We start from the raw sequence: 11,887 nt of genomic DNA, 5'->3' as shown, positions 1-11,887 counted from the left end.
GATGTAGACAGACAGGCAGACAGGCAGAGATGTAGACAGACAGGCAGACAGGCAGAGGTAGACAGACAGGCAGACAGGCAGAGAGGTAGACAGACAGGCAGAGAGGTAGACAGACAGGCAGAGAGGTAGACAGAGAGGCAGACAGGCAGAGAGGTAGACAGACAGGCAGACAGGCAGAGAGGTAGACAGGTAGACAGACAAGCAGCAGCTTGTCTCCTTCCTTGGGTTTGTGAGCCCTTGTCATCCCAGACACCCCATCTCTCCCAGAGCTCTGGCTGGCTGGCAGGCTGGCTGGCTGGCTGGCTGGCTGGCTGGCTGGCTGGCAGGCTGGCTGGCAGGCTGGCTGGCAGGCTGGCTGTCCTTCAGCTCAGCCCTCGTTCTCTAGGACACCAGCTCTCTCTGTCCTTCAGACTGACTCTGCTTCTCTAAGGACAGTGTCTGCCTCTCCTGCCTGCCTGCCTGCCTGTCTCCCTGCCTGTCTGCCTGTCTGTCTGTCCGTCTCCCTGTCTGCCTGCCTGTCTGTCTGTCTGTCTGCCTGTCTGGCTCCCTGCCTGTTTGTCTGTCTCTGACTGACTGATTCTCATGACATTAACATGTTGAATCCTCCACTGCCCACCCTGCTCACCGGCCAGTGTGGAGGGGGTGTATGTCTAAGTGTCGCAGTCTGTGCACATGCATGCACCCACACGACAGGCTCTCACACACACACAGGCTCTCACACACACACACACACACACACACACGCACAACACGCTTTCACAAATGCACACACACTCACATAAATTGAAACACACACACACACTTTCTCACACAACACACATACAAGGCCTGTTTAGGGGGGTCAGTGTCTGAAGCTTGTTGGTGACACGAGGAACAGAAGCGCTACAACACTCCCTCTGGTGGCCGTCCCACGAACTACACTCTGTTTACTGACGGCTGAGTGTCTCATCCAGCTGGCAGAGAAGGAAGCCACACTATAGACATGTGTCAGACATGTGTCAGACCCTAGCAGATAAGCCCAACACAAACACTCAAACACAATCTTCTCAGTCTGTCTGACATAGATCAAGCTTCCTGCATGGAATAGTAGAGAGAGATGGGGAGAGGCAACATTAATCATAGACCGATCTTCATAATTCGTAACTCAAACATTGCTTTGGCAATATGAACATTTGTTCCTTAATGCTAATAGGGCCCAATGAAGAATGAGAGAGAGCGGGAGAGAAAAAGAGGGAGAGAAAAAGAGGGAGAGAGAGAGACAGAGAGCTGGAGAGAGAGAGCTGGAGAGAGAGAGGTACAGAGAAAGGGAGAGCGAGAGCGGGAGAGAGAGGGAGAGCAAGTGGGAGAGAGAGCGGAAGAGAGTGAGAGAGAATGAAAGTGGATGTGATTATAATAATAATGTATTATTTATCCAAAGCGAGACAACAGGGGGGATTTGAACCTGAGAATGTCAGTCGATGTTTGTGTGAAAATGAATTGTAATAAGTTTAGACAGCTCCCCCTCCCCCCCCCCCTCCCTCCCCCCCCCCCCCCCCCCCCCCTCCCTCCCCCCCCCCTCCCCCCTCCCTCTCTCCCTCTCTCCCTCTCTCTCTCCATCCTCTTATCCTCTCTCCCTCTTCGTCCTCCTCTCCCCCTCTTCTCTCCAACCTCTCCCCTCATCTTCTCTCAATCCACCGCTCTCCCCGTCTTCAGAAGGATCTGTTGGAGGCATGACAGGGCCAGTTTCCCAGCAATGTGCCTGTCTGTGTCTGGGCTGTCAGTGGAGCTGGAAGGCCTTTCAGCACCATGGAGAGCAGCAATAGTCTGGAAGACCCCAAACCTCTCAATTACAGCCTCCATACAGACTCAGACACAATAACACACATCCACACTCACATACAGACATACTCTCTCTCTCATATTCAGATTCTCTCTCTCTCGTCTCACAACAACAGAAACAGCAGCCTTTCCCCCAGCATCAACCCAGGTCCCATATCTCCTCATTAACAAGCTGACACTGGGCCTGTGTACCCTAGACTCATCTGTGCCCTTGGCCGAGTGTGTGTGTGTGTGTAAGTCAGACTGTGTGTGTGGGTTGGTCTGATCTCTGAGCTGTCTCTTGCAGATAGCCCTGCCTTTCTCATAGTCCTTCAAACACCAGCATCTCTCTCTCTTCATCTCTCTCTCATTTACATTACATTTACACATTTCCCAGACTTCCAAGAGAGAGCTAAAAAAAAAAGCATAGGTCACTGATCATAACAACGAGATAGCCCAAAACATTGCGCCAAACATTGCGCCCCAAATCTCTCTTCATCTCTCTCTCTATTTCTATATATAGCTTTGTATCTCTTTTTCTCTCTCTTTTTTTTCTCTTTTTCTCTCTCTTTGTTCTTCCTTCTGGCATGAACCCTCCTCTCCCAGACCTGGTGTACAGCTGCCAGCACAGCCCCAGGCACACACACACACACACACCCCGCCCCTGTCCCCTCCCCCCTACGCAGAAAGGACTGATGGGTCAGGGAAAACAAGGCATTTGCAAAAACAGGAAATGTTCATAACATTTGTGCATGTGCAGGCGGCGGTCAGCCAGGCGTAACATCCCTCTCTAACGCACCCTGAGAGCTTCCTTACTCACTGCCACCTTCGCTCAGAAACACACACAGCAAACTGCACTCCTCAGACTCCAGGCTGGCTGACACAACTCTCCTGCTTATTGGAGACAGGAGAAGAGGACAGAGAGAGGGGGAGAGAGGAAGGAGGGAGAGAGGAGGGAGATATGCAGGCAGAGGTAGTTGGAAGAGATATAAGAGAAAGAGAGAGGACAGAAGAGAGACAAAGAGAGAGAGAGAGAGGATAGAAGAGAGACAAAGAGAGAGAGAGAGAGAGAGAGAGAGAGAGAGAGAGAGAGAGAGAGAGAGAGAGAGAGAGAGAGAGGACAGAAGAGAGACAAAGAGAGAGAGAGAGGACAGAAGAGAGACAAAGAGAGAGAGAGAGAGACACACAGGGATGCAAACTCATCAGGGGTGAAAAGGTGACAGATTCTCCCCCCCCCCCTCCTGTAACATAAAATTGCCTACTGTTACAAGCATTTAACTGGGCTTACAGTCAATTTTTTCCCAAGGGCAAATTGTTTCACTACATTTTAAAGTATAAGCCTTGCTAATATTATACTAATAATTTAGTTAGAGGGAGAGGGAAAGGGAGAGGGGGGGAGGAGGGTGAGGGAGGTCCTGAAAGGTTAACTCACCATCACTTCCTATTTTATTATAATGGTATTTTTCTGCTCAAGGCTGAATTACAGCTTCTCTCACTGTTCCACATGTCACACCTTTCCCAACCCCTTCACAGACTGTGTGAGCACCTGTGCATGTGTGTGTGTGGGAGTCTTGTGTGTGTGTGCAAGCCTGTGTGTGTGTGTGAGTCTCGTGTGTGTGCAAGCCTGTGTGTGCGTGCCTGTGTGTGTGTGCCTGTGTGTGTGTGTGTGTGTGCGTGCCTGTGTGTGTGTGCCTGTGTGTGTGTGTGTGTGTGCGTGCCTGTGTGTGTGTGCGTGTGTGTGCGTGCCTGTGTGTGTGTGCCTGTGTGTGTGTGTGTGCGTGCCTGTGTGTGTGTGTGCGTGCCTGTGCGGACCAGCAGGCCCCTGGACCAGCCCAGTGATTCTTCTGGGCTTTAATGAAATGTCACCATAGTGTTGTTCAGATGGGACTGTAGATGTGTTAATGCAGGCCAGAGGAGCACCAGGACACTTCCTAAAAGACATTAGAGCTGGAGAGCAGAGTTAAGAGTCTGCCATCAATTACCAGGTCCTGCCCCAGGGGGGGGTACTGCCTGGGTGGAGGAGGGAGGGAGGGAGGGGAGGGGAGGGGAGGGGAGGGGAGGGGAGGGGAGGGGAGGGGAGGGAGGGGAGGGGAGGGAGGGAGGGAGGGAGGGAGGGAGGGGAGGGGAGGGAGGGAGGGAGGGAGGGAGGGGAGGGGAGGGGAGGGGAGGGGAGGGAGGGAGGGAGGGAGGGAGGGAGGGAGGGAGGGAGGGAGGGAGGGAGGGAGGGAGGGAGGGAGGGAGGGAGGGAGGGAGGGAGGGAGGGAGGGAGGGTTACTGGATGGGTTACTGGCTCCCCCAGATCCTGTGATGTGGATTGTCCCCCCCCTCCCCCGAGGTCATTTAAAGCTGCTTCAGAGAGCCCGGATTTCCCCAGAGAAAGTCCTTAACATCAAGCTGAGCCCAAAATTAGATTATTTCAAAACAGAGAGAAAAGGGGAAGGAGAGAGAAAGAGAGAGAGAGAGAGATGGGAGGAGGTGAATTCTCTCTCCCTCTTCTCTCCAACCTCTCCCCTCATCTTCTCTCAATCCACCGCTCTCCCCGTCTTCAGAAGGATCTGTTGGAGGCATGACAGGGCCAGTTTCCCAGCAATGTGAAGTTCTGCTTGCTTGGGGAGGTGGTTCCAACTGAGAGAGGGAGGGAGCATGTGTAGTGTTGAAGTCCTGTCTCTCACTGTCATTAAACATGAAATGGAGAGGATCACATGACAGGCAGCTAGAAGGTTCCTCAGAGGAGAGGATCACATGACAGGCAGCTAGAAGGTTCTTCAGAGGAGAGGATCACATGACAGGCAGCTAGAAGGTTCCTCAGAGGAGAGGATCACATGACAGGCAGCTAGATGGTTCTTCAGAGGAGAGGATCACATGACAGGCAGCTAGAAGGTTCCTCAGAGGAGAGGATCACATGACAGGCAGCTAGAAGGTTCCTCAGAGGAGAGGATCACATGACAGGCAGCTAGAAGGTTCCTCAGAGGAGAGGATCACATGACAGGCAGCTAGAAGGTTCCTCAGAGGAGAGGATCACATGACAGGCAGCTAGAAGGTTCCTCAGAGGAGAGGATCACATGACAGGCAGCTAGAAGGTTCCTCAGAGGAGAGGATCACATGACAGGCAGCTAGAAGGTTCTTCAGAGGAGAGGATCACATGACAGGCAGCTAGAAGGTTCCTCAGAGGAGAGGATACTCAGCACCACTGCTGCATCACCACAACAGACAGGTCTGGTCAGAGCATCACATCCGCAGCATGTAGGAATACAGGAAGCTGCTGTTTCAGCCTGTGCCGTTCCCAGCCCTGCAGACAGATCCGACTCACATCCCAACACTGTTCCAGCCCTGCAACATGTCACCACAGGAAGACAGGCCAAGGAGAGGGGGGGGGAGACAGAGGGGAGGGAAAGGGTAAAGGGAGGGGCAGAGCCAAGAAGAGAGAGAGGGGGAGGGACGCAACCTGACTGCTTCAAATGGCATCATGCCTGAGGGGGGGGGGGGGAGCGAGACAGCGGGGGCTAAAGCCCTGCATATGGCCTCAGAGGCCTGTGGAGGCTGCAACCATTTCCTGCTCCACAGGAAGTCACCTGAGCTGTCTTCAGCCACTGGGAGAAAACAAGCTCTCTGCTCGTCTGCAAGGGATATGGAGGGCTGGCTGGCTGGCTGGCTGGCTGGCTGGCTGGCTAGCTGGCTGGCTGGCTGACTGGCTGGCTGGCTGACTGAATGACTGGCTGGCTGGCCGGCCGACTGGCCGACTGGCCGGCTGACTGGCTGACTGGCTGGCCAGCTGGCAAGGTGACAGTGTAAAATGAGCCAGAACGGAGGCAGGTTGGAATGTCTGTAGACATGGTTAGAACCATATGATATAAAACTGGTTATCTGAGTCTGTTCTCTTGAGAGGGGAGGCAGAGAGCGACAGAGAGATCACTTTGTGTGTACTCAATACATTTACATTCCACTACATTAAGTCCCCATTAATGTATACAGTGGATTTAAAACTAATGGTCCTCATTCATTATCTACTGAATTGTAAATCCCCAGGCTAATCAACGTAGTTAGCAGTGAGTCATGCATGGATACAGTTCACCCTGGGCCTATTATAATGAATTGCATGAACACACATCAAGCATTTTAATTGCAGCTAAAGTTGGTTAACGTCAACAGAGGTGTTCAACTCCAGCAGACCCAGGTGGGAGAAGCAGTATGGCTGCAGCTCCACCTGCTGGACCAGACAGAAACCTCCTTCCACTCTACTGATCCAGCTATCCATCCCCCCGCCCCGCCCCGCCCCCTGGCCATCAGTAACAGAGAGACAGGCAGGGAGACAGACAGTCAGGCAGGGAGACAGGTATGCTGGCACTGGCAGGTATTCAGGCAGAGAGACAGGCAGAGAGACAGGCAGAGAGACAGGCAGAAATTCTGAAAGGCAACTTCTCTTTAAAAAAATCAATATGCCACTATAACCTCTACATAAGAGAGAATCTGACGAACAGGATCAAAACAATCACGTTTGTTCAGCCCCTTCTGCTCTCCACTGACTGGTGCGTTTATTTCACTTTTTTCTGCTTCTCCATCTGGAATCCCTAATTCAAGTTCAAGTTCAAGTTCAACTTTATTTATATAGCACATTTACAAACAGCCACATGGCTGGCCAAAGTGCTTCACATGTGCGTTTGACAATTACACATACACTCAAAAATACACACGTACAGCATAAAATAGAGTTCAAAGAGCTAAAATAAGAATTATTAAAAAAGATAGTTATATAAATATAAACCATAAATTATAAACAAACAAACCCCAGAGCAATCATAAAAAGGCCTGGACTTCAAACTAGATATGGAGGGTGCCATCCTAGTCTCTAGTGGCAGGGAGTTCCATAGTCTAGGGCCGGCCACAGAAAAGGCACGCTCTCCTCTACGCTTGAGCCGTGCACGGGGAACCACTAACATAGCCTGGTCAGATGAGCGAAGACTTCTAATAGGAGAGTAGGGATGAAGAAGTTCAGACAGGTAGAGAGGAGCGGTGTAGAACGGCAGCCAGTGTAGAGATTAGAGAATGGGAGTGATGTGTTGTTACCAGACTCCCCCCACCCTTCCTCCCTCCATGACATGAGACCATGCTGGGGATGGCTGCAACTGTCTGGGGTCACCTTCATTATCTCTAATGTCCCTCTACAGCAATCATGGGTGACAGGGTCCAATGTATACTTCTCTTCCCCTCTCTCCTTCTATCCCCCCTCTCTCTCTATCCTTCCCTCCCTCCCCCTCTCTCTCCCCTCTCACCCATCTCTCTCCTTCTCTCACCCTCTCACCCTCCATCATTATCTCTCGTTCTTTCAGCCTCCCTCCTTCCTTCCCTCCCTCCCTCCAGAAGAGCTGCAGTCTATCTGCTGGTATGTGTTCCACCTGACACGCTGGACAGAAATAACACCGACTAGAAGGCCCTGGAACATATCCTCCACCTACACAACGCCTTCGGACAAGAGTCCTCCCAGCACACACACACACCAAACACACACACCACATACACCAGACACACACACCACACACACACACACCTACACATACACCTGCACAGAGACAGTTCACTGGAACCCTATGACCCTCTCTTTACAACCCACAGAGAAGAGCAGAGGAGGCGAGTTGAGGGGAGGGGGGAGTTGAGGGGAGGGGGGGTTGAGGGGAGGGGAGGTCTTTCCACACAAACGGACTATATGCCTTTAGTCTTAAAACTTATAGAAGCTAAATACAACAAATGGAACAGACAACCAGGCAACACAGTAGACGACGGAGAAGGAGAACAGGAGTGTTTCTAACGATACGCTCCCACAACACACCCCAAGGAGCCCCACAGACAACAACAGCAGGAAGAGGAGGAGGAAGAGGAGGAAAAGGAAGAGGAGGAAGAGGAGAAGGAGGAGGGCAGATGTCATGGTGAGCTGCAGGCTGAACAGACATTTGGAAGAAGAGCGCGAAAAATTTAGATAAAAGGAGAGAGAGAAATAAAGAGGAGACATAGAAGAGAGAGAGAGAGAGATGCTGGAGGGTGATGTGTTAGTAAACTGTGTCTGACATCAGACTCTCCAGAGCTAGCGTTAGCAGAACCAGAGGCAGGTAAGGTAGACCTTCACCCATCTGTTCCAGGCAGCTGAAGGTGGAGGCGCCAGCCTCAGTAGTGATCAATCGTGTCTGAGCACCCTGCCCCTCCTCTCTCCTCCACCCTGAGAGTCCTGCCCCTCCTCTCTCCTCCACCCTGAGCACCCTGCCCCTCCTCTCTCCTCCAGCCTGAGAGTCCCGCTCCACCTCTTTCCTCCGCCCTGCTCTTCCTCTCTCCTCCACATTTCCTTCAACATGCCTGCTGGAAAGAGGGAGCGGGAGGAGAGGGAGCAGAGAAAGATGCAAAGAGATAGAGAATATGTGTGTGTGCTCTTCAAAGAGCAGAGTGTCCTAGATGTTGGAGGTCGATTCTGAAGTGAACTGCGACCATCTCTCCAACACCACTATTCAGAGACTGCAGATAGAACCTCACAACTGCCAGATCAACCAGCCAGCACAGATACATCCTGCAGTCTTCTGCTCCACCTCTAGCAGTGTGGAGGAGGAGGAGGAGAGAAGGAGGAGGAAGAAGAGGAGGAAGCAGGAGATGAAGGAGAGGGGGAGGAGGAAGAAAGAGGGAGAGGAGGACTTACACTTTCTCTCTCTCTCCTCATCCTCCATCACACACTTATCTCTTCTTTCTCTACCCCTATCTGGGCCCCTGGTCTCCCTGCTGGGCCCCTGGTCCCCCTGCTGGGCCCTTGGTCTCCCTGCTGGGCCCCTGGTCTCCCCGCTGGGCCCCTGGTCTCCCTGCTGGGCCCCTGGTCTCCCCGCTGGGCCCCTGGTCTCCCCGCTGGGCCCCTGGTCTCCCTATTGGGCCCCTGGTCCCTCTGCTGGGCCCCTGGTCTCCCTGCTGGCTGGCAGGGCCAGCGGGGTCACTGCCTCAGAGCAAACACACGATGACGTCTCATTCATCTATCTTACCTGACCTTTACCAGATGCTGATGCTGTTACCCTTTCTTCTCTCTCCCTCCCTCTCTCCCTCCCTCTCTGTCTCCCTTCATATCTCTCCTTCTCTCGTCCTCCTCCTTCCTCCCTCAGGACCCGGTGGACAGTGTTTGCCAGTGCGGGGGTCAGTAAGCTCATGTTCAGATCAGTCACAGGGGAATGAACCTGAGCTGCACAGGAAACCACCCACATGATCAGGTTGAGAGGGAAGAGGAGCAGAGAGGAGGATAGAGGAGAGAAGAGGAGGGAAGAGGGAGGAGAGAGGAAGAAGGAGGAGAGAGTTAGAAAAGAGAGGAGGAGAGAGGAGACTGAGGAGGGAGAAGGGTGGAGAGATGAGGGAATAGGGAGGAAGGGAACTAGGATTCTAGAAAACTAGGATGCTAGATGGAACAGAGCGACTGACACAGTCACAGGCTGCTCTGTGTTTAAGTCACACACACACACACACACTAAGGGTAACTGTCACAGGTCTGGGACACACACACACAAGAGCGTTGACTGAGGTAAGGGAGAAGCAGAATCACAGAACTAGTCAGAGGCAGGATGTTTTGTTTCTTCAGAGTCTTTATCTCAGACTGAGAGAGGAAGCTATAACATGTCTGCAAGGCATGGACTACACAAAAATATACACACACAAAAAGATACACACAGCTAGACATGCACACGGAAATCTGCAATACGGCAAACATACACTCAGTAAATACACACACACACAAAGAAATACAATGAACACACAAATACACACACATAGACACACACAGTCTACAGAAGAGTGAAGAGAAAATAAGAGATTTGCTCTGAAGCCTCCGCCTACCTATGCAGGAGTTACAGCGGGAAATTGAGTACTTTCACCCATCTCCCATCACCCATTTCCCAGAGTACCATCTACCAGCCCTGACAGAGTCAGCCCATCAACCCACACACACAGTCACACACACACACTTATAACTGGAGAAGTGTCATCTTACACACTTGTACACTTCCCCCTCCATCCACCCTCCCAGCCATCTCTGCAGGGTGACTTTCCATGATGGGGGAATGGGGTGGAGGAGGGAGGGGATTGAGTAGAAGAGGGGGTGGAAGAGGTAGGGGAGGAGGAGAGTGAGAGGGTGAAAAGGGCACAATTAGTGACACAGTGTGTCCCCAGCCTGTGAGAGAAACACCCTGCTGGAGTCAGCGCCAGTTCAACAGCTGCTGTGGACAACGAGCCACAAAACAGCAGGACATAACAAACAACTATACCAGCCAGGACAGAGTCACTACACAACCAGCTAGGACAGAGTCACTACACAACCAGCCAGGACAGAGTCACTACATAACCTGCCAGGACAGAGTCACTACACAACCAGCTATGACAGAGTCACTACACAACCAGCTATGACAGAGTCACTACACAACCAGCCAGGACAGAGTCACTACACAACCAGCCAGGACAGAGTCACTACACAACCAGCCAGGACAGAGTCACTACACAACCAGCCAGGACAGAGTCACTACACAACAACCAGCCAGGACAGAGTCACTACACAACAACCAGCCAGGACAGAGTCACTACACAACCAGCCATGACAGAGTCACTACACAACCAGCCAGGACAGAGTCACTACACAACCAGCTAGGACAGAGTCACTACAAAACCAGCCAGGACAGAGTCACTACACAACCAGCCAGGACAGAGTCACTACACAACCAGCCAGGACAGAGTCACTACATAACCTGCCAGGACAGAGTCACTACACAACCAGCTATGACAGAGTCACTACACAACCAGCTATGACAGAGTCACTACACAACCAGCTAGGACAGAGTCACTACACAACCAGCCAGGACAGAGTCACTACACAACCAGCTAGGACAGAGTCACTACACAACCAGCTATGACAGAGTCACTACACAACCAGCCAGGACAGAGTCACTACACAATCAGCTAGGACAGAGTCACTACACAACCAGCTAAGACAGGGTCACTACACAACCAGCCAGGACAGGGTCACTACACAACCAGCCAGAACAGAGTCACTACATAACCAGCCAGGACAGAGTCACTACACAACCAGCCAGAACAGAGTCACTACATAACCAGCCAGGACAGAGTCACTACACAACAACCAGCCAGGACAGAGTCACAACACAACCAGCTAGTACAGAGTCACTACATAACCAGCCAGGACAGAGTCACTACATAACCAGCCAGGACAGAGTCACTACACAACCAGCTAGGACAGAGTCACTACACAACCAGCCAGGACCGAGTCACTACACAACCAGCACAGAGTCACTACACAACCAGCCAGGACAGAGTCACTACTAGTCACTGACAGAGTCACTCTAGGACAGAGTCACTACACAACCAGCCAGGACAGAGTCAACCAGCTAGGACAGAGTCACTACACAACCAGCTATGACAGAGTCACTACACAACCAGCCAGGACAGAGTCACTACACAATACACAACCAGCTAGGACAGAGTCACTACACAACCAGCTATGACAGAGTCACTACACAACCAGCCAGGACAGAGTCACTACACAATCAGCTAGGACAGAGTCACTACACAACCAGCTAAGACAGGGTCACTACACAACCAGCCAGGACAGGGTCACTACACAACCAGCCAGAACAGAGTCACTACATAACCAGCCAGGACAGAGTCACTACACAACCAGCCAGAACAGAGTCACTACATAACCAGCCAGGACAGAGTCACTACACAACAACCAGCCAGGACAGAGTCACAACACAACCAGCTAGTACAGAGTCACTACATAACCAGCCAGGACAGAGTCACTACATAACCAGCCAGGACAGAGTCACTACACAACCAGCTAGGACAGAGTCACTACACAACCAGCCAGGAAAGAGTCACTACACAACCAGCCAGGACAGAGTCACTACACAACCAGCCAGGACAGAGTCACTACATAACCTGCCAGGACAGAGTCACTACACAACCAGCTATGACAGAGTCACTACACAACCAGCTATGACAGAGTCACTACACAACCAGCTAGGACAGAGTCACTACACAACCAGCCAGGACAGAGTCACTACACAACCAG

This window comes from Hypomesus transpacificus, chromosome 9, assembly GCF_021917145.1.
Source record: "Hypomesus transpacificus isolate Combined female chromosome 9, fHypTra1, whole genome shotgun sequence".
Classification (NCBI taxonomy): Eukaryota; Metazoa; Chordata; class Actinopteri; order Osmeriformes; family Osmeridae; genus Hypomesus; species Hypomesus transpacificus.
Note: the sequence above shows the minus strand (reverse complement) of the source record.